The sequence below is a fragment of the Hyaena hyaena genome, unplaced genomic scaffold (genome assembly GCF_003009895.1).
Source record: "Hyaena hyaena isolate Hyena2069 unplaced genomic scaffold, ASM300989v1 scaffold_2242, whole genome shotgun sequence".
Taxonomy (NCBI): Eukaryota; Metazoa; Chordata; class Mammalia; order Carnivora; family Hyaenidae; genus Hyaena; species Hyaena hyaena.
Window position 1 is genome coordinate 28,240 of NW_024082878.1, and position 22,759 is coordinate 50,998.

At 37.8% G+C, this 22,759-nt stretch overlaps 1 pseudogene; it reads right to left on the reverse strand.

Moving 5' to 3' along the window:
• Positions 1-20,552: 20,552 nt before the first annotated feature.
• LOC120227372 lies at positions 20,553-22,419 on the reverse strand (annotated as a pseudogene).
• Positions 22,420-22,759: the final 340 nt, after the last annotated feature.

The following is a 22,759-nucleotide window of genomic DNA, read 5'->3' on the forward strand; positions in this document are numbered from 1 at the left end:
TAGAGGCAGAGCAACAAGAGCACGCCAAACCCAGTAGAAGAAGAGAAATAGTAAAAATCAGAGCAAAAATAAACAGCATAGAGACCAGAGAAACAATTAAACAGATCAATGAAACCAAGAGTTGTTTTTTTGGAAGTATTAACCAAATTGACAACATTCTATTCAGGCTTCTCAAAAAGAAAAGAGACAGCACCCAAATAAACAAAATCACGAATGAAAATGGACTTATTACAAACAACCCCTCAGAAATATGAGCAATTATCAGGTATACTATGAAAAACTATATGCCAACAAACTGGACAACTTAGAAGCAATGGACAAATTCCTAAACACACACTCACGACCAAAATTCACAAAAGAAGAGATAGAAAATCTGAACAGACCCATAACTAGTGAAGAAATCGAATTAATTATCAAAAATCTCCCAAAAAATAAGAGCCCTGGACCTGATGGCTTCCCTGGGGAATTATACCAGACATTTAAAACAGAATTAATACCCATTCTTCAACAGCTATTCCAAAAAATAGAAATCGAAATAAAACTTCCAAACTCAAATTATGAAGCCAGCATCACTCTGATTCCCAACTCAGACAGAGATCCAGCAAAAAAATAAGAACTACAGGCCAATATCCTTGATGAATACGGATGCAAAAATGCTCAACAAGATACTTGCAAATCGAATCCAACAGCACATAAAAAGAATTATCCACGAAGATGAAGCAAGATTCATTCCTGAGTTACAGGCCTGGTAAATATTCGCAAATCAATGTGATACATCACATAAACAAAAGAAAAGATAAAAACCATATGATCCTGTTGACAGGTGCAGAAAAAGCATGTAACAAAATACTGCATCCCTTCTTAATAAAGACCCTAGAGAATGTCAGGATAAAAGAAACTTAATTAAAGATATGAAAGCCATCTATGAGAAGCCCTCAGCTAACATCATCCTCAACGGGGAAAACTGAGAGCTTTCCCTCTGAGAACAGGAAGACGAAAGGGATGTCCACTCTCACCACTGTAGTTTAACATAGTACTGGAAGTCCTAGCATCAGTCATCAGACAATAAACGGAAATCAAAGGCATCAGATTGGCAAAGAAGAAGTCAAAGTTTCACTTTTCGCAGATGACCTGATACACTACATAGAAAACCGAGCAGACTCCACCAGTAGGGTAATAGAACTGATGCAAAAATTCATCAATGTATCAGGGTACAAAATCAAAGTACAGAAATCGATCGCATTTTTATACACCTACAATGAAGCAACAGAAAGAGAAATCAAGAAACTGATCCCATTCACAATTGCACAAAAAACCATAAAGTACCTAGGAATAAACCTAACCAAGGATATAAGAGATCTCTATGATGAAAACTATAGAAAACTTATGAAGGAAATTGAAGAAGACACAAAGAAATGGAAAACCATTCCATGCTCATGGATAGGAAGAATAAATATAGTTAAGATGTCATTACTACCTAAATCACTCTACATATTCAATGAAATTCCAATCAAAATTGCACCAGCATACTTCTCAAAACTAGAACAATGTATCCTCAAATGTGTATGGAAACACAAAAGACCCCGAATAGCGAAAGTCATATTGAAGAAGTAAACCAAAACGGGAGGTATCACCATTCCAGACTTTAGCCTCTACTACAAAGCTATCATAATCAAGGTAGTATGGTATTGGCACAAAAACAGACACATAGACCAATGGAATAGAATTGAGAACCCAAAAGTTTACAGCCAACTAATCTTTGACAAAGACGGAAAGAGTATCCAATGAAAAAAAGACAGTTTCTTTAACAGATGGTGCTGGAAGAACTGGACAGAAACATGCAGAAGAATGAAACTAGATCATTTTCTCACACCAACACAAAAATACACTCAAAATGGATAAAGGACCTGAATGTGAGACAGGAAACCATCAAAAGCCTAGAGGAGAACGCAGGAAACAAACTCCTTGACCTCCACTGCAGCAATTGGTACTTGACACATCCCCAAAAGCAAAAGAATCAAGAGCAAAAATAAACAATTGGGACCTCATCAAGATTAAGAGCTTCTGCACGGCAGAGGAGACAATCCATAAAACAAATAGGCAACTAAAAGAATTGGAAAAGATAGTTGAAAATGACATATCAGATAAAGGGTTAATATACAAAATCTATAAGGAACTCACCAAGCTCCACAGCTGAAAAACAAACAACCCAGTGAAGAAATGGGCAGAAGATATGAACAGACACTTCTCCAAAGAGGACATCCAGATGCCAACAGACACATGAAACGATGCTCAGCATCCCTCCTCATCAGCGAAATACAAATCAACATTGCACTTAGATACCACCTCACACCAGCCAGAGTGGCTAAAATGTGCAGTTTAGAGGACTCTAGATGCTAGTGAGGATGTGGAGACACGGGCACCCTCCTACACTGTTGGTGGAATGTAAACTGGTGAAGCCCTTCTGGAAAACAGTGTGAAGATTGCTCAAAAACACTAACAATAGAACTCCCATATGACCCAGCAATAGCACTGCTAAGAATTTACCCAAGTGATATAGCAGTGCTGATGCATAGGAGAACATGGACCCCAATGTTCACAGCAGCATCTCAACAATAGCCAAAACATGGAAAGAGCCTAAGTGTCCATCAACAGATGAATGGATCAAGAAGATGTGGTTTATCTATACCATGGAATACTACATGGCAATGAGAAACAATGAAATCTGGCCATGTGTAGCAACATGGATGGACCTTGAGGGTGTTATGCTGAGCGAAATATGTCAGTTGTAGAACAAATATCATATGTGGCACGTATTGGAGGATGAGAAAGAACTTAATGGAAGACCATAGGGATATTGACCCTTTATCTGATATGTCATTTGCAGCTAAATTTTTCCTTTCCATCGGTGGCCTATTAGTTTTATGGAATGTTTCTTTGCCATGCAGAAGCTTTTAATCTTGATGACGTCCCAATAGATTCTTTTTGCTCTTGATTGTTTTGCTTTTGGGGATATGTTAAGGAAGAAATTGCTGCGTCGGAGGTCAAGGAGGTTGTTTCCTGCTTTCTCCTCTAGGGTTTTGATGGTTTCCTGTCTCACGTTCAGGTTCTTTATCCATTTTGAGTGTATTTTTGTATATGGTGTTAGAAAATGATCTAGTTTCATTCTTCTGCATGTTGCTGTCCAATTCTCCCAGCTCCATATGTTAAAGAGACTGTCTTTTTATCATTGGACACTCTTTTCTGCTTTATCAAAGATTGGTTGGCTGTATACTTTTGGGTCCACTTCTGAGTTCTCAATTCTATTCCATTGGTCTATGTGTCTGTATTTGTGACAATACCATACTGTCTTGATGATGACAGCTTTGTTAGTAGAGACTAAAGTCTGGGATAGTGATACCTCCCGTTTTGGTTTTCTTCTTCAATATTACTTTCGCTATTCGGGGTCTTTTGTGGTTCCATACACATTTTAGGATAATTTATTGTAGTTTTGAGAAGTATGCTGGGGCAATTTTGATTGGAATTGCATTGAATTTATAGATTGCCTTGGATAATAATGGCATTCTAACTATATTTATTCTTCCAATCCATGAGCATGGAATATTTTTCCATTTCTTTGTGTCTTTTTCAATTTCCTTCATAAGTTTTCTATAGTTTTCATCATACAGATCTGTTATATCCTCTGTTAGGTTTATTCCTAGATACTTTATGGTTTTTGTGCAGTTGTGAATGGGATCCATTTCTTGATTTCTATTTCTGTTGCTTAATTTTTGGTGTATAAAAATGCAAACGATTTCTGTACATTCATTTTGTACCCTGCAACTTTGATGAATTCTTGGATCAGTTCTAGCAAGCTTTTGGTGGAGTCAGCCGGGTTTTCTATGTAGAGTATCATATCATCTGCAAAAAGTGAGAATTTGACTTCTTTGCCAATCTGATGCTTTTGATTTCCTTTTGTTGTCTGATGACTGATGCTAAGACTTCCAGCACTATTATAAACAACAGTGGTGAGAGTGGACATCCCTGTCGTGTTCCTGATCTCAGGGGGAAAACTCTCAGTTTTTCCCCTTTGAGGATGATGTTAGCTGAGGGCTTCTCATAGGTGGCTTTTATGAGGTTTAAGTAAGTTCAATCCCGACTGTTTTGAGGGTATTTATTAAGAAGGGATGCTGTATTTTCTCAAATGCTTTTTCTGCATCTATCTACAGGATCATATGGCTTTTATCTTTTCTTTTGTTGATGTGATGTATCACATTGATTGATTTGCGAATATTGAACCAGCCCTGTAACCCAAGAATGAATCCCACTTGATCTTGGTGGATAATTCTTTTTATTGCTGTTGCATTTGATTTGCAAGTATATTGTTGAGGATTTTTGCATCTGTATTAATCAAGGATATGGCCTGTAGTTCTCCTTTTAGCTGGGTCTCTGTCTGGCTCGGGAATCAAAATGATGCTGGCTTTGGAGAATGAGTCCGGAGGTTTTCCTTTGATTTCTATTTTTTGGAATAGGTTGAGTAGAATGGGTATTAATTCTGTTTCAAATGTCTGGTATAATTCCCGAGGGAAGCCATCTGGGTCAGGGTTCTTATTTGTTGGGAGCTTTTTGATAATGGATATCATTTCTTCCCTTGTTATGGTTCTGTTAAGGTTTTCTATCTCTTCTGGTGTGAATTTTGGTAGTGAGTCTGTGTTTAGGAATTTGTCCATTTCTTCTAAGTTGTCCAGTTTGTTGGTATATAGTTTTCATTGTATTCCCTGATAATTGCTCGGATTTCTGAGGGGTTGGTTGTAAGAAGTCCATTCTCATTCATGATTTTGTCTATTTGGGTGCTCTTTCTTTTCTTTTTGAGAAGCCTGGCTAAAGGTTTGTCAATTTCTTTTATATTTTCAAATCCAACTCTTGGTTTCATTGATCTGTTCAACTGTTTCATTGGTTTCTATATTGTTTATTTCTGCCCTGATTTTTTTTATTTCTCTTCGTCTACTGTATTTGGGTTGCTCTTGTTGCTCTTCCTCTAGTAGGTTTAGGTGCCCTGTTAGATTTTGTACTTGTACTTTTTCTAATTTCTTGAAATATGCCTGGAGTGCAATGTACTTTCCTCTTAGGACTGGTTTCGCCGCATCCCATAGAGTTTGGATTGTTGTATTATCATTTTCATTGTTTCCATATATTTGTAAATCTTCTCTAATTGCCTGTTTGCCCCATTTGTTCTTGAGTCGGGGGTTCTTTAGCCTCCATGTTTTTGGGGTTTTTCCAGACTTTTTCCTGTGATTGATTTCGAGTTTCATAGCATTGTGATCTGAAAGTGTGCATGGTATGATCTAAATTCTTTTACATTTATTTAGGGCTGCTTTATGTCCCAGTCTGTGATATATCTTGGTGACTGTGCCATACGCACTTGAGAAGAATGTGAATTCAATTGCTTCTGGATGTAGAGTTCTAAATATACCTGTCTAATACATCTGGTCCAATGTGTCATTTAAGTGTATTTTGTTTTTATTGATTTTCTGCCTAGTTGATCTGTCAATTTCCGTAAGTAGAGTATTAAAGTTCCAGCTATTAGCACGTTCATATAGCTAAAATTGTTTCTGTTTGTGATTAATTGTTTTATGTATTTAAATGCTCCAATATTTGGTGCGTAGACATTTATAATTGTTAGCTCTTCCTGATTTACATACCCTTTAATTATTATATAATTCCCTTCTTCATCCCTTTTTACTGTCTTTACATTAAAGCCCAGTTTGTCCTAAACAACTATAGCCACTGCAACTTTTTTTTTTTTTTTTTACTTCCAGTAGCATGATAGATATATCCTCATCTCCTTCCTTTCAATCTGAGGTCTAAAATGAGTTTCTCGTACATGGAAAATAGACAGATTTTGTGTTTTTATCCTTTCTGCTACCCTATGTCTTTTGATTGGGGTATTTAGTCCCTTTAAATTCAGTGTCTTTATTCAAATGTACGGGTTTAGAGTCATTGTGTCGTTTGTGGGATTTATGTTTGTGTGTCTCTGGCATCTTGCATTCCATGCAACATTTCCATCAGAAGTTCCCTCTCAGGATTTCTTGTAGAGCTGGTTAATTGTGACAAATTCTTTCAATTTTCTTTCATTAGGAAAAACTTTTATCTCTCCTTCTATTCCGAGTGACAGGTTTGCTGGATAGAGGATTCTTGGCTGCATATCTTTTCTGTTCATCAACTTGAAGATCTCTTGCCATTCCTTTCTGGCCTGCCAAGTTTCAATAGATAGGTCTGTCACCTCTCTGATAGGTATCCCTTTGTGTTTTAGGGCCATTTTCTCCCTAACTGCTTTCAAAATTCTATGTTTGTCCTTATATTTTGCCAGTTTCACTATGATAATTCGTGCAGAAGATCGATTCAAATAACGTCTGAGGGGAGTTCTCTGTGCCTCTTAAATTTCAACGTCTAACTCACTCCCCAGGTTTGGGAAGTTCTCAGTTATAATTTGTTCCAAGACTCTTTCAGCACCTTTCCCTCTCTCTTCTTCTTCTGGGATTCCTATAATATGAATACTGTTTTGTTTGATTGTATCACTGAGATCTCAAAATCTTCTTTCTTGTTCCTGGATCAGTTTATCTCTTTTTTTTCTCAGTTTCTTCTTTTTCTATAATTGTGCCTTCTAAATTGCTTATTCTCCTTTCTGCTTCTTCAATCCGTGCATTAGATGCCTCCAGTGTATTATTAAATGCCTCCATTTATCGCATGCTTTAATTCATCATAACTATTTTTAAGCTCCATGCTGTTTGTAACCATAGTTTCTTTTATGTCCTCCATGCTTTTTTCAACAGTGATCAATTTTATGATTATTGATCTAAAATCTTGTTCAGTTTTGTTTTTTATAACTGTTTTGTGCAATTCTTTAGCTGTCAATTCTTACTGGAGTTTCTTTGGATGAAAGCTCTTTCGTTTCATTATTTTGGTTAGCTTTCTATCTCTTGTTAGTTGTAAAAGCTTGTTATGCTCTCTGCTCCTGTGAGCGCTGCTGTACACAAGAAGGCTCTTTGACTATCCAGGGCCTATCCGTTCAGAAAATGTTCTTTGAATGGTATCTCTTGGTCTCTCTTGTTGAAACCCTGGTTATTTTATTTTCCTACTCGTAGTGGTATTCGGGACTCTCCACCATGTGTACTTTGGCTTGTTTCTTGAGTAGCCCTGGAGAAGAAAAGAGACAGACCAACACACAGGGATAAAAGGCACACAAACGCACGGGCAAATCCAACAAACACGCAAACCTAAAGGGAAAACGAAAAAGTAAAGAGAAAAGAGGGAGGAGGGAAAGCGAATAATAGAAAATAAAAATATATAAAAAAGAAAAAAAGAAGAAAAGAAAAGGAAAAAAAATAAGAAACCGAATAGACAAAGAACAGTTTAAAGCAAATAACCAGACTTCCTAGCTACAAATAAGTAGCCGGTTGTATGCAGTGCTGGTTGAAGAGCATAGATAAAGAGAGAAATGACAGGGCAGGGATGAGGCATAATTGGAAATGAAATGAGCAGGCAGAAGGAATAAGAAGCTTTTTTCAAAGAGCGAAAGAGTGGAATATGGTTGAAGAGGTGAAAGAAATGACGATGATGTTATCTAGAGAAAGTATACAGTCTGGTTACTCCTGAAAGATATGAAAAAGTGGATAGATGTAGAATTTACGTCTAGAGAATGGATTAAATGTGACTGTTTAAGCAAGCCAGTGACCAGAATTAATCAGGGCAGTGCTCAGGTAAAAAATGATGGGCGTGGTTTGATCCAATGCATCCTACGGGAGTCATGCCTTGGTGGTTTGGCACAGAAGAGTGGTGGAGCTCCAGTCCCTTCTTGAACCAAACGCTGCAACTCACTTTTTTGGGTGTGTAAACTCCCTGTGCCGGGGGCACAGCCAAGGTGGGTCACGCTCTATATCCCAGGCCAGTCCTTGTTTCCAGATCACAGTCCACGCGCCCCACTGAAATTGCCTGAGACACAAACTCGCAGGCGATCCCCTCAGGGCAGTCCCAAGCCTCTTGCCTTCCCCCTGGGGACTGATCCAGAAGCCACTGCTCCCGTTTCCTCTAGGTCAGGTTGGCGAGCGAAGAACAGTTTCATCCTGGGGTCACCTTGGATGAGTGCATCCTGCCGAGGGTCAGGTGGAGAGCAGGAGACCGGGTCCCTTTGTGTCTCGTCGACCGAAACACGACCTTGTGGGCAAATCTCCCAATGTTAAGCCCTTCGCCTCCCCTCTAGGGATCCAGGCTAGCCAGAAGCACAAAGACGCAGCCGTCGCATGTCCTCTCCAGGTCTAGTTGGCACGCAGGGAGCAGTTTCCCCGGGGTAGCCTGTGTCAAGTGCGTCTCACCTAGGGTCAGCTGGAGAGCAGGAAACCGGATCCCTCTGTGTCCTCAGCGGGGTTTTTTCTGTTCCCCAAAGACAGGGACAGTGTCTTGAGCAGTTTTGACCACCCTGTATCCCTTCTAAACTCCCTGCAGAGGGGATCACCCCCGTCCCTCTGTGTCTCTGGTCCCAGCCGGATTCTATCTTCCCCAATTTGCACTTACGTTAGAAGGTTTTCTCAGGGGGACTTTGTCTCCTTTTGCTCCCAAACTCCTGGATTATGTAAGGGTTCCTAAGGCTTCAGGCCTTCTCTGTGTGAGATATGGGGGCAAGTGGAATGTACGGAGTTCCCTACTTCTCTGTAATCTTGCCCCTCCCTTCCTTTTTTGTAAATTTTTAATATTATATTTATTTTAATAATTTCAAGTTATTCTATTTAATTGTATTCATTTTCTCAAATTTTAAAACAGTTTATTTATTTATTATTTATTTTTCTTTCCTTTTCCCCTTTTTTCTCTAATCAATCCCCTTTTTTCCCTTTCAATAGCCAGACCAAAACACACCTAGAATCAAGCATCATTTATTTGATTTCATGTGTGTGTGTTGTTCTCAATTTTTCAGTTTTAAATTTTTTACCTTATTAATCCCTTTTCTTCATTCAAAATTATGAAATGAAGGAATTCACCCCAAAAGAAAGAGCAGGAAGAAATGACAGTCAGGGACTTAACCAACACAGATACAGGTGAGATGTCTAAGTGAGAATTTAGAATCACAATAATAAGAATACCATCTGGGGTCAAAAATATATTAGAATCCTTCCCTTTGGAGATAAAGGAAGAAAAAGCTAGTTGCAATGAAATAAAAAGTGCTATAACTGATCTGCAATCTGAATGGGTGCCACGGAGGCAAGGGTGGATAAGGCAGAACAGTGAATCAGCAATATAGAGGGCAAAATTATGGAGAATAATGAAACAGAAAAAAAGAGGGAGATGAAGGCAAAAGAGCACAATTTAAGAATAAGAGAAATCAGTAATTCATTAAAAAAGAACAGCATCAGAATCATAAGAGTCCCAGAATATGAAAAGAAGGAAAAAGATGTAGAAGAGTTATGGGAGCAAATCATAGGGTAAAACTTTCCTAACCTGAGGAAAGACACAGACATCAAAATTCAGGAAGCACAGAGGACTCCCCACAAGATTCAACAAAAACCGACCATCAAAAAGGTATGTCATAGTCAAATTCACAAAATACTCAGGCAAGGAAAGAATCGTGAAAGCAGCAAGGAAAAAAAAAAAAAAAAAAAAAAAACCTTAACATACAAGGAAGACAGATAACTTTTCCAGCAGATTTATCCAGTGAAACTTGTCAGGTCAGAAATGACTAGTATGGTATATTCATTGTGCTGAATCAGAAAAATATGCAGCCAAGAATTCTTTATTCAGAAAGATTTCATTCAAAATAGAAGGAGAAATTAAAATTTCCCATACAAACAATAATTAAAGGACTTTCTGACTACAAAACCAGCCCTGAAGAAATTCTAAGGGGTACTCTCTAAGGGAATAAAGAATGCAGAAGAAAAAGAAAAGACCAAAAGCAGCAAAGATTAGAAAGAGCCAGAAAACACCACCAGAAACTCCAACTCTACAAGAAACACAATGGCAATGAACTCATATCTTTCATTACTCAATCTAAATGTCAATGGTATAAATGCTATACTTAAAAGACATAGAGTAAAAGAATGAATAAGAAAACAAGATCCATCTATATTCTGTTCACAAGAGACCCACTTTAGACTTAAAGACACCTTCAGATTGAAAGAAAGGGGATGGAGAACCATCTGTCAACCCAGTGGTAACCAAAAAACGTCGGAGTAACTATATATCAGACAATCTAGACTTTAAAATAAAAACTGTAACATAAGATGAAGAAAGGCATTACATCATAATTAAGGGGTCTATTCACCAAGAAGTCCTAACAATTGTAAACATTTATGCTCCAAATATGGAAGAACCCAAATATATCAATCAATTAATCACAAAAACATAGAAACGCATTAATAATAATACCATAATAGTAGGGGACTTCAATACTCCACTTACAGCAATGGATTGATCATCTAAACGGAAAACAACAAGGAAACCATTGCTTTGAATGACACATTGGATCAATGGACTTAACAGATATATTTAGAACATTTCATCCTAAAGCAGCTGAATATACATTATTCTCCAGCACATGGAAAGTTCTCCAGAATAAACTAAATATTGGGACACAAATCAGCCCTCAACAAGTACAAAAAGATCAAGATCATATCATGCATCTTTTCAGACCACAATGCTATAGAACTCAAAATCAACCACAAGAGAAAATTTGGAATGATAAAAAATACTTGGAAATTAAAGAACACCCTACTAAAGAACGAATGGGCTAACCAAGAAATTAAGGAGGAAATTAAAAGTACATGAAAGCCAATGAAAATGATAACATCACAGCCCAAAACCTCTGGGATGCAGCAAAGGTTGTCATAACAGGAAAGTGTATAGCAATCAAGGCCTTCCTAAAGAAGGAATAAAGGTCTCAGATACACAACCTAACCTTACGCCTCAAAGAGTTGGAAAAAGTACAGCAAATAAAACCCAAAACCAGCAGAAGACAGGAAATAATAAAGATTAGAGCAGAAACCAATGCTACTGAAACAAAACAAAACAGTAGAACAGATCAATGAAACGAGAAGCTGGTTCTTTGAAAGAATTAACAAAATTGATAAACCACTAGCCAGTTTGATTTTTAAAAAAAGAGAGAAAGACCCACGTAAAATCAAGAACTCAAGATGAGAGATCAAAATAAACATAGGAGAAATACAAACAATAATAAGAGAATATTATGAGCAATTATACACCCCAAAAATGGGCAGTCTGCAAGAAATGGACAGATTCCTAGAAATATATAAACTACCAAAACTGAAACAGGAAGAGTACCTGAATAAGCAAATATATATGCAGTGTTCAATCCATCTATGGTTTCAATGCAGTCTGTATCAAAATAGCAATGGAATTTTTCTCATAATTAAAAAAAAAAATCTAACAAAAAGTATATAGAACTAAAAGAAGGGCCAAAAATCAATCACAGTTCTAGGTAAGAAAAATAAATCCAGAGGCATCACGTTTCACTATTTCAAACTCTACTGAAAGATATAGTAATCAAAACACTATGGTACTAACATTTACCTAGACACATAAACTAATGGAACAGAATAGAGAGTTTGGAAATAAATTCTCACATGTACACTCAACTAATATTTTACAAGGGACTCGAGAATATTCAATTGGAAGAGAGAGTGCCTTTAACAAATTGTGGTAGAAACTGGATAACCACCTGAAAAAAATGAAATTGGATTCTTATCCTACAATATTTACAAAATTAATTCTACATGGATTACAGATTTAAACATCAGACCTTATATATTGTAAGAGCAAATAGTAAAAATGTATAGGAAAATTGTTGACACTGGTCTTGGCTTAGATATGACACCAAAAGCACAAGCAACACAATTTTAAAAAATCAAGTGAGCGGGGCGCCTGGGTGGCTTAGTCGGTTAAGCGTCCGACTTTCGCTTAGGTCATGATCTCAAGGTTCGTGGGTTTGAGCCCCGCGTCGGGGTCTGTGCTGACTGCCAGCTCAGAGCCTGGAGACTATTTCAGAGTCTGTGTCTCCCTATCTCTCTGACCCTCCCCTGCTCACTCTGTCTCTCTCTCTCTCTCCTCGAAATAAATTAAAATTAAAAAAAAAAATCAAGTGAGCATGGGTGGCTCAGTTTGTTAAGTATCCGACTCTTGGTTTTGGCTCATGATCTCACAGTTTGTGTGTTTGAGCCCTTCTTCAGGCTGTATGCTGATAGTGTGGAGCCTGCTTGGGATTCTCTCTCTCTCTCTCTCTCTCTCTCTGCCTCTATCTCCCTCTGCACCTCCCCTGCTCGTGTTCTCTCCCTCTCTCAAAATAAGTAAATACACTTTAAAAAAGAGATCCTTACCTCAAATAACAAATAATAAAAATAAAAAAACAGATAAAAAATCATCTACATAACTAAAGAATCAATCACCAATATTTGAATTATTGCCAGTCTTTAGAATGAGAGAAATTATTTGCAAATCATATTTTGGATAAATGATTAATATAAAAATAAATAAAGAACCCATATAATTCAATAATAAGAGCAGCAAAAATCAATCCCCTTAAAAATGGAAGACAGATTACCATTTTTAAAGAATAGACATTTTTCTAAAGAATACATTCAAATACATAACATGTATATGAAAAGATGCTCATCGCTAATCATTAGGGAAATTCAAGTCAATACCACAGTGAAATATCACCACATACCTGCTACAATGGCTATCATTAAGTTGACAAGTGACAGTGTTGTTGAGAATGTGGAAAATATGAGCCCTTGTGCATCATTAACAGGAATATAAATTGGTTCGGCCACTATGGAAAACGGTAGAATTTCCTCCAAAAAAATGGAGCTACTATATAATCTGGCAATCCCACTCCTGAGTAAATGTCCAAACAAACAAACAAACAAACAAACAAAAACTAGAAACAGGATTTGAAAGAATACCTGCACTTTCATATTTATTGTAAAAAATCATATATAATATACTCTTGAGCATGGTTTCTTTCCATCTGTGTACCTCTAAACTAAAGAAACATATGATCTGTTTCCAAAATACAGTTTTTATAAAGCATGGAATAGGGACGCCTGGGTGGCTCAGTAATTTAAACGTCTGACTTCGGCTCAGGTCATGATCTCAGGGTTCGTTGGTTTAAGCCTTGCATCGGGTTCTGTGCTGAGAGCTCAGAGACTGGAGCCTGCTTAAGATTCTGCATCTCCCTCTCTACCCCTCCTCTGCTTATGTTCTCTCTCTCTCTCTCTCTCTCTCTCTCTGTCTCAGAAATAAATAAATATTTAAAAAATAAAATAAAATAAAAAGCATAGGATAACAGTTATAAACAGTCTGGATGAAAAAGGGAGACAATGGAAAAATGAAATCACCAGTACAAAGCAATTTTAAAAAATAGCCAGGCAGATTCCTTTAGGCTTCAAAGCCTAGAAAAAAACTCTCTGAGTTCTGTGACTCCATTCTTTGGACTTATATTTTTCTGACATGACCTGATTGTTCCACCCTCTGAATGATTAAGCCTATTTAATGAGATATAGCACATGTTGCAACTGAAAACTTTTATAAGCCTGTTTCAAGCCAATATATTTGTGGTGTGTGTGTGTGTGTGTGTGTGTGTGTGCGCGCGCGCGCGCGCGGGGTCAAACAGCCTTTTTCCCCTTTCTTACATTCTCTTTTTCCTTAAAAACTGAAATATTTCTGAAGATACAATATTCTCATGAAACTTCCTGGTCTCATCTGTATGTCACACATGTTCACTCATTGGACAGGAGATTAGTGTACAATTTTTCCCTGGATAAGCCTTTCTCCCCTCCTCTCTCTTATTGATGTTCTCAGACAGGCAAGAAGACATAACTTTAAGCTTTTTAAACGCTTTCTTCTTTCATTGAAAGAAGTCTATGAATCACAACCTTGGTCTCTTCAAAGGGACTTTGTGACAATACTGACTTTTGCTCCAAGTTTTTGAAGCACACTCTCAGCTTTTTCTCTAAAACACTCTCCTAACAATGTATCTCCTAATTTTAGAATCTTTTACAATGAGGATAGCCTGTGACTTTCCAAATCTTAACATTTTTAACACTTTTATTTAACAGTTTTTCTTCATTTTTAGCTTTTTCTTCTCAAATTTAGGTATAAAACAAATGAATAAAGCAAGCCAAACTCAATATTTAACAAGGAAAATTTCTCAGCTAAATATTTATTTTTTTGTTTCAGATTTTATTAAAATATTTTTCTTTAAGTTTTTCTACTTTATTTATTTTATTTACTTTAATAGTTTATGGTCAAATTGGGTTCCATAGAACACCCAGCACTCATCCCCACAAGTGCCCTTCTCCATGCCCATCACCCCTTTCCTTTCTCCCCCACCCCCATCACCCCTCAGTTTGTTCGCAGTACTTAAGAATCTCTTTTGGTTTACCTCCCTCCCTCTCCTTAACTATTTTCCTTTGCCTCTCCCCCATGGTTCTCTGTTCAGTTTCTCCTGTTCCACATATGAATGACAGTATATGGTTTCTGTCCTTTTCTGCCTGACTTATTTCACGTAGCATAACACCCACGAGTTCCATCCACGTTGTCACAAATGGCTAGATTTCATCCTTTCTTATTGCCATGTAGTATCCCATGGTATAAATAAACCACATCTTCTTGATCCATTCCTTAGTTGATGGACATTTAGGCTCTTTGCATGATTTGGCTGTTGTTGAACTTGTTGCTATAAACATTGGGGTACATGTGACCCTATGCATCAGCACCCTTGTATCCCTTGGGTAAACTCCTAGCAGTGCTATTGCTGGGTAATAAGGGAGTTCTACTGTTAAGTTTTTGAGGAACCTCCACACAGTTTTCCAGAGTGGCTGCACCAGTTTCCATTCCACCAACAGTGTAGGAGGCTGCCTGTTTGCCCACATTCTCAACATCATGTATAGTCTCGTGATCTGTTCTCTTTAGCCACTCTCACCGGCTTGAGGTGGTATCTCACTGTGGTTTTGATTTGTGTTTCCCTGATGATGAGGGACGCTGAGCTTCATTGCATGTATCTGTTGGCCATCTGGATGTCCTCTTTGGAGAAGTGTTTGTTCATGTCTTCTGCCCATTTCTTCACTGGATCATTCGACTTTCCAGTGTGGAGTTTGGTAAGTTCCTTATAGATTTTGGGTACTAGCCCTTATTTGGGTACTAGCCCATCATATCATTTGCAACAATCTTTTCCCGTTCTGTCGGATGCCTATTAGTTTTATTGATTGTTTCCTTTGCCATGCAGAAGCTTTTTATCTTGATGAGGTCCCAATAGTTCATTTTTGCTCCTGATTCCCTTGCCTTTGGAGATGTTTCGAGAAAAAAATTGCTGTGGCTGAGGTCAAAGAGGTTGTTTCCTGCTTTCTCCTCTATGGTTTTGTTGCTTTCCTGTCTCACATTAGGTCCTTCATCCATTTTGAGTTTATTTTTGTGGACGGTGTAAGAAAGTGGTCTATTTCATTCTTCTGCATGTTGCTGTCTAGTTCTCCCAGGACCATCTGTTAAAGAAGTTTCCTTTTTCCATTGGATACTCTTTCCTGCTTTGTCAAAGATTAGTTGGCCATACATTTGTGGGTCAAATCCTGGGTTATCTATTCTATTCCATTGGTCTATGTGTCTCTTTCTGTGCGAATAGCATACTGCCTTGATGACTAGAGCTATATAGTGGAGGCTAAAGCCTGGGATTCTGATGCCTTGTGTTTTAGTTTTCTTCTTCAATATTAGTTTGGCCATTTAGGGTCTTTTGTGGTTGCATAGAGATTTAAGAGAGTTTGTTCTAGCTTTGAGAAGAATGCTGGTTCAATTTTCATTGTGATTGCATTCAATGTGTACATTGCTTTGTGTGGTAATGACATTTTGAAAATATGTATTCTTCCAATTCAGGAGCATGGAATATTTTTCCATTTCCTTGTGTCTTCTTGAATTTCCTTCATAAATATTCTATTGTTTTCATCATACAGATCTTTCACATTTTTGTTACGTTTATTCCTAGGTATTTTATGATTTTTTGTGCAATTGTGAATGGGGTCAGTTTCTTCATTTCTCTTTCTGTTGCTTCATTATTAGTGTATTAAAATGCAACCAATATCTGTACGTTGAATTTGTACCCTGAGACTTTGCTAAATTCATGGATCGGTTCTAGTCGCTTCTGGTGGAGTCTGTCAGGTTTTCCATCCTATAGTATCAGGTCATTTGTGAAAAATGAAAGTTTGACTTCATCTTTGCCAATTCTGATGCCCTTTCTTTTCTTTTTTTTTTTTTTTTTGTCTGATTCCTGATGCTAGCACTTCTAGCACTGTGTTATACAACAGCAGTTGTGAAAGTGGAAATCCCTGTTGTGTTCCTGATCTCAGGAGGAAAGCGCTCAGGTTTTCCCCATTGAGGATGATGTTAGCTGTTGGCATTTCATAAATGGCTGTTATGATACTTAAGTTCCTTCTACCCTGAGTTTCTTGAGGGTCTTTATTAAGAACGGATGCTCTCGTTTGTCAAATGCTTTTTCTGCATCTATCCACAGGATTGTATGGTTTTTATCTTTTCTTTTGTTAATGTGATGTATCACACTGATTGCTTTGCAAATATTGAACCAGCCCTGTAACCCAAACATGAATACCCCTGGGTTATGGTGGATAATTCTTTTTATGTGATGCTGGATTCGATTTGCAAGTATCTTGTTGAGATTTTTGCGTCCATATTCATCAAGGATACTGGCCAGTAGTTCTCTTTTTTTGCTGGTCTCTGGTTGTGGAATCAAAGTGATGCTGGCTTTGTAGAATGAGTCTGGAAGTATTCCATACATTTCTATTTTTTAGGAATAGCTTGAGAATAGGGATTAACTCTGTTTTAAATGTCTGGTAGAGTTCCCCAGGGAAGCCATCTGGCCCAGGACTCTTATTTGTTGGGATTTTCGAAAACTGATTCGATTTCCTCACTAGTTATGGGTCTGTTCAGATTTTCTATCTCTTTCCGTGTAAATTTTGGTAGGAGATGTGTTTTAAGAATTTGTCCATTTAATCTACGTTGTCCAATTTGTTGGCATATATTGTTTCATAGTATTCCCTGCAATTGCTTGTATTTCTGAGGGGTTCGTTGTAATCAGTCCATTGTCATTCATGATGTTGTCTACTTGAGTTATCTCTCTTTTCTTTTTGAGAAGCCTGGCTAGAGGTTTGTCAATTTTATTTTTTCAAAAAACAAACAACTCTTGGTTTCATGGATCTGTTCAACTGTTTCTTTGCTTTCTATGTTGTTTATTTCTGCTATGACTTTTACTATTTATCTTCGCCTACAGGGTTTGGGGTTCTCTTGTTGCTCTCCCTCTAGTTCCTTTAGGTGCAATGTTAGATTTTGGACTTGCGCTTTTTCTAATTTCTTGAAATAGGCCTGGAGTGCAATGTACTTTCCTCTTAGGACTGCCTTTGCTGCATTCCATTGAGTTTGGATTGTTGTATTTTCATTTTCATTTGTTTCCATATATTTTTAAATTTCTTCTCTAATTGTCTGATTGGCCCATTCATTCTTTAGTAGGGTGTTCTTTAGCCTCCATGGTTTTGGAGGTTTTCTAGACTGCTTCCTGTGATTGATTTCAAGTTTCATAGCATTGGGATCTGAAAGTGTGCATAGTATATCTCAATTCTTTTATATTTATTGAGGGCAGCTTTATGTCCCAGTATGTGTCCTATCTTGGAGAATGTGCCATGGACATTTGAGAAGAATGTGAATTCCATGGCCTCAGGATGTAGAGTTCTAAATATATCTGTCAAATCCATCTTGTCCAGTGTTTCATTTAAGTCCATTGTTTCTTTAGTTATTTTCTGTCTGGTTGATCTATCCATTGCTTTAAGTGGAGTATCAAAGTCTCCTGGTATTAACACATTCTTATCCATAAGACTCTTTCTGTTTGTGATTAATTGTTTGAAATATTTAGGTGCTCCCATATTCGGTGCGTAGACATTTATAATTGTTAGTTCTTCCTAATGGATTGACCCTGTAATTATTATATAATGCTCTTCGTCATCCTTTGTTACTTTCTTTAATATAAATTCCACTTTGTCTGATATAAATATAGCTACTCCACCTTTCTTTTGACTTCCTGTAGCATGATGTATATTTCTCCATCCCCTTACTTTTAATCTGAAAGTGTCTTCCAGTCTAAAATGAGATTCTTGTAGACAGCAAATAGATGGAGGTTTTTTTTTTTTTAATCCATTCTGCTACACTATGTCTTTTGATTGGAGAATTCAGTGTTTTTATTGAAATATATGGGTTTAAAGTCATTGTGTCCTTTGTGGGTTTCATGTTTGTGGTGGTGTCTCTGGTATCTTTGTTCCTTGCAACTTTTCCTTCAGAGCGTCCACCTCAGGATTTCTTGTAGGGCTGGCTTATTTGTGACAAATTCGTTCAATTTCTGTTTATTTGGAAAGACTTTTATCTCTCCTTCTATTCTGAATGACAGGCTTGCTGGATAGAGGATTCTTGGCTGCATAAGTTTTCTGTTCATCACATTGAAGATCTCCTGCCATTCCTTTCTGGCCTGCCAAGTTTCATTAGATAGGACTGTCACCACTCTGATAGTTTTTCCTTTGTATGTTAGGGACCTTTTCTCCCTAGCTGCTTTTAAAATTCCTCTTTGTCCTTATATTTTGCCAGTTTCACTGTGATATGTCATGTAAAAGATCGATTCAAGTTATGTCTAAGGGGAATTCTCTTTTCCTCTTGGATTTCAACATCTGCTTCCCTCCCCAGGATGGGGAAGTTCTCTGGTATAATTTTTCCAGGACTCCTTCTGCACCTTTCCCTCTCTCTTCCTCTTCTGGGATTCCTGTGATACGGATATTTTGTCATTTAATTGTATCGCTGAGTTCTCAAACTCTTCTTTCATGTTGCTGGATCAGTTTATCTCTTTTTTTTTCTCAGCTTCTTCTTTTTCTATAATTGTGTCTTCTAAATCACTTATTCTCCTTTCTGCCTCTTCAATCCGTTCACTGAACACCTCCACTTATTACATTTTTTATTTCATCATAACTATTTTTAAGCCCCATGGTGTTTGTAGCCATATTTTCTCTGATGTCCTCCATGCTTTTTTCAAGCCCGGTGATTAATTTTATGATTATTCTTCTAAATTCTTGTTCAGTTATGTTGCATATATCTGTTTTGAGCAATTCTTTAGCTGTCATTTCTTCCTGGAATATCTTTGGAGGAGAGTTCTTCCGTTTCATCATTTTAGTTAGCTTTCTATTTACATTTTTTATTTTCTGTGGTTGTTATATTTTATTTTCCAAGTAATACTGATTAAAAATATTTACACACCTACTTTTTTTAAATTTTTTAATGTTTTATTTATTTCTAGGAGAGAGAGAGACAGCGTGAGCAGGGGAGGTCAGAGAAAGAGGGCGTGACAGACTCTGAAACAGGCTCCAGGCTCTGAGCTGGCAGTCAGCATACAGCCTGACGCGGGGCCCGAACCCACGAACCGCGAGATCATGACCTACGCGAAAGTCGGATGCTTAACCGACTAAGCCACCCAGGCGCCCCATTTACACACCTACTTTTAAGTCCACAGTTTAGCACTCTTATTTTATAGCTTTAAAAGCTATAGCACAATATCTTTACATTAAGGATCAGGGAAAAAGATTCATTCGAAACGAAACTTGATACATACATGTTTTTCTCTGTACTTTATTTTAAATACATTAATTTTTAAACGATGCTCCTTTTTTTGCATCTGGTGGTAAAATACTAGTGCAACTTTTCATTAAAAAAAAGTTTATCACAGATATAAATGAATTTTTCCAATCGGAAATGGCCCTTCAGTTACCATTAAATGAAATTTGTCACCTTAAGTTACCAAGAAAAAGAATAGCTAGTTGCCACTATAAGCAAAACCAACGTACTACAGCATCACCTACATTCTCTACAACACAAACTTTGAAAGAACCGGAGACGTTTTATAGACGTTTAGTTGGTTTTGCAAAGGCACATGGGTGTGGGTTTTTTTTTTGTTTGTTTTTTGTTTTTTTTACATTCTAGAAATTTTGCCACCACAATTTCTGTTGCAAAGATTACGTTTGTGACTATTAGTATATACAAGAAGTTTGTTCAAACTAAAGAAAGCCAGAAGCCAAAATTTAACTGCACAGTAACAACGTACTTCTCTTCATGCAGCCTTGTGTTTCCTATATATTCAATTTTATAACATGCATTAGAATACGCAAATATGTATTCTAATGATTTTATGTTTGATTTTACAACATGGAAAAAATATGAGAAAGAGAGAAGGGAGAACCACGTCACAATGAAAATAGATACATTCGTACCCAACTATATAATAAGAATATAATCCATTTAAGTTTCCAGAAATAACACTTCTCAAAGCTTCCCATTCACTTATGGGAAAGATCCCTCCTATGTGGCAGTTTGGCAAAACAGGAAAGACTAACTTTGGTCCACTTGTCTGTTACCTTAAGGACAGCCATACTACCCCACCATCAAACACCCAACACATTAATTTAAAAAATATCTTCGTTGTTTCATTCTAAAACAGGCATAGGTGTCCTGTTTTCATTCCCTGCCCTTTTAGCCTGGGAATCCATTGCTGTTCTGGTCTCTAAGCCGTCAGCAACTTCGTGATCTTCTCTGGCAGGGTCAGTAGCATCTGCTCAGGTGGGCTCTCTCTCTTCCTGGTTCAGGATTTCAGGGGTCACTTGTTCCAAGTCTGCTTCTAGAAGTTCAGTTTGTACTTCCACTGGCATCTGATTTACCCGTTCAACATGCAGCTCCTCCAGAGGTACTTCAGTACCTGCTTCAGTCTGAATTCGACCCACTTCCAGAGAACTCACCTGGACCTGCTCTGGAAGCTCACTCATATGTGAATCATGCACTTGTCTGTCCTGGAGCAGATCTGGATGGACTTCTTCCACAGTCGCTTGTGTTGAATCCATTTGAACTTGAAGCAATGGTAACACATGCACCTTCCCAACTTGTTCTATAATAGTCATTAAGGTCACAGGTTCAGTTTGCACACGTGTTTCTACTGAAAGAACTTCTTTGGTTACCAGATTCTCTGAAATATTGTGAGTATCACTAAGATGCCTCCTTAATTCATTTCCTAGCATAAACCACAAGTCACATAAAGTACAATGGTTGGGTTTATCTCCAGCGTGTTTTACCAAATGATCTTTAAACTGGTCTCAACTGTTAAACACACTGTTACAGACCTGACATTCATAAAGCTTCTTTCTTCCCTTTTTTGCCCCCACTCCAGTTTGGCACGCAGTCAGGTGACATTTGAGGGTGCTATTTCTAGCAAATCTTTCATGACAGTTTGGACATTCAAAAGGTTTTTCACCTGTATGTTTTCGAAGATGCTCTTTAAAATGTCCAAAGTGGTCAAACTGTTTGTCACAGTATTGACATGTGTGAATTTTCCCCCAGTTCTTTGCTTCTTACTGACTCCACCTTCTTCGAGGTGGTAACAGTTGAGGTGCTGTTTCCATGCGCTCTCCAGAAGAGAGTTTTCATATTTCACACTTGAAACTCTCAGTAGAGTGTGATTTCATGTGTTCCTTAAAATGGTAAAACAATTTAAATGAATGGTTACATTTCTCACAATGGAATAAGTCCTTCACATGTGACAGCTGAAGCTCCACAATTTCAATACCTTCTACCTATTTGCTTGTGGGGTCAGATGCACAACCATCTTTTTTGACCTGCCCTTTCCTATCACCTTGCTGGTACTTGCTGGTAATATCTGCCAACAGTGCCAGGGCAGAATCATCAGAGAAACCTGTGCTCTGAATGTACTTTATTGACTGCTTGGCAGAAGCCACTTCCTCCAACATTTCGATGCCTTCATCTTCCACTTCGATCGTGCCTTCGGCAATCTCCACCTCAATTTCAACAGGTTCTGACTCTGCAGATGGCAATGACTCCAGGATAACATTTGAAGTTTCTGCAATGTTTCTTTTTTTTTGCTTCACTTTTTCCTGTGGTATTTTTCTCTAGTGGAGCTGAGTTTTCTTTGTTCCTGACTTCAAGGGCTTTGATAGTTTCTAGCATTTGTAGAAACTCTGCTGCTTTCCATACATCATTGGCTTCTTCTTCTCCTTGTATCATTAATTTTGCTGTATATGTGAACTCAATTAAATGACGGAAGGCCATTTTACTAACACCTTCTATCTCCACCAAAGGTTCCTGAGTAAACTCCTGAAAGAATTTGTAGAAGAACTTACTGAAAGCAGCCAAAACAGCTTTGTGGGCCTTAAAATGGTGTGCATTGACAATCAGGGTGATGTCAGTAAACCGATCCTTTTCTCGCAATTCATTCAATCAGTCCAGGATCATTTTATGATGTTCCGGGAACTCCTGAAGGCATTCCATCATCTCTTCGGCCTCCATGGCCATCAGATTGCTCTAGCTCTTGATCCTCCCTCTCTCCTCTCCGGCCTTCATATCTTCTTCCCCGCTCTCCCCTCTCTGGGCGAAACTCGACCCACACTGTTCCCTACCTCTAAACAGTGTCTCGCCCTCCATTTCCTCACGATTGCCTGGGCACTGCCTCTGCTGGGCAGCCACGGCGCTATCTTTTGTTAATTTTAAAAGCTTGTTGTTCACTCTGGCCCTGCGAGTTTTGCTGTATTAAAGAGGGCTCTTTGACTGTACTGGGCCTGTCTGTTCAGGAAATGTTTTTTGAAAGGTGTCTCTTGGTTTCTCTTGTTGAGTGGTTGGTTATTTTGTT